The following is a 951-nucleotide window of genomic DNA, read 5'->3' as shown; positions in this document are numbered from 1 at the left end:
ATTCAATGTCTGTATCTGTCAGAAGTCCAAATTACGATGTTTTTGCGTCATCGCCCTTACCCCGACATCTACCTCTGTTTATGTATCGCTGATACTGCGAATGTAGTGTATGACCGCGAGTGGCATCGATGTTCACAAATTGATATTCAACCGGCAATGCCCGATGAGCGTGCGTGGAAAATGTAAGTGTGCCAAAGGGTTTCTATTCGGAATTGAGCTTTGGTTTTCGATTCATAATATTGACTATTTTGTCGAGAACACTTTTCTCTGTAGTCTGAATATGTAATTTAGACGTTGGTTTTTTTTTCTAACATTAAACAGTCACGTCTCTAGTGTCTAAAAACTATGGTGGCGTAGGGGACGAGGTTCCGAAATTTGATGGGTAGCACATTCCTCTGACGTCGGATGCTTTACCTACATAGCTTGAGGTCCCCTCGCGTCGTAACGAAGACCTTGCCACGGCTTTAGCGGTAGGTACATACACGTAGATCAGGGTAAATAAAATTCAGTGTTACTATTAATACAACATTAAGTTATTGTTATCACATTTTTGAGGTTAATATATATTTTTAACGACTATCAATTTCCTCAGGAAGTTCACACAACCTTGAACTAAAAAAAGTGATGCGTTCCAGTCCAATTATTATAAAAAAATCCACAAGATTACTCTATCTAGAGTTATACCTTTCCTATATTGCAAATTGTTTGAACACTATGCGAGTTTAAAGTCAAAAATCTACCAGCGAACACCCTATATAAGTATCGCCACGGTTGCTTAGGACATCATGCTCGCCCCAATTAACCCTCTATATGCACAAACAATCTCTAGTACAAAATACTAGAAGAGGCAAATGTGTTTATTTTTAAGATATCAGAAAATTAATTTAGTTGAAACTTATTCTTGATTTTAAGATGCCTCTGTAGAGCAAAAAAGGTTCATTTAGTGAAACG

Source organism: Manduca sexta, chromosome 25, assembly GCF_014839805.1.
Source record: "Manduca sexta isolate Smith_Timp_Sample1 chromosome 25, JHU_Msex_v1.0, whole genome shotgun sequence".
Classification (NCBI taxonomy): Eukaryota; Metazoa; Arthropoda; class Insecta; order Lepidoptera; family Sphingidae; genus Manduca; species Manduca sexta.
This window is presented reverse-complemented; position numbering follows the sequence as displayed.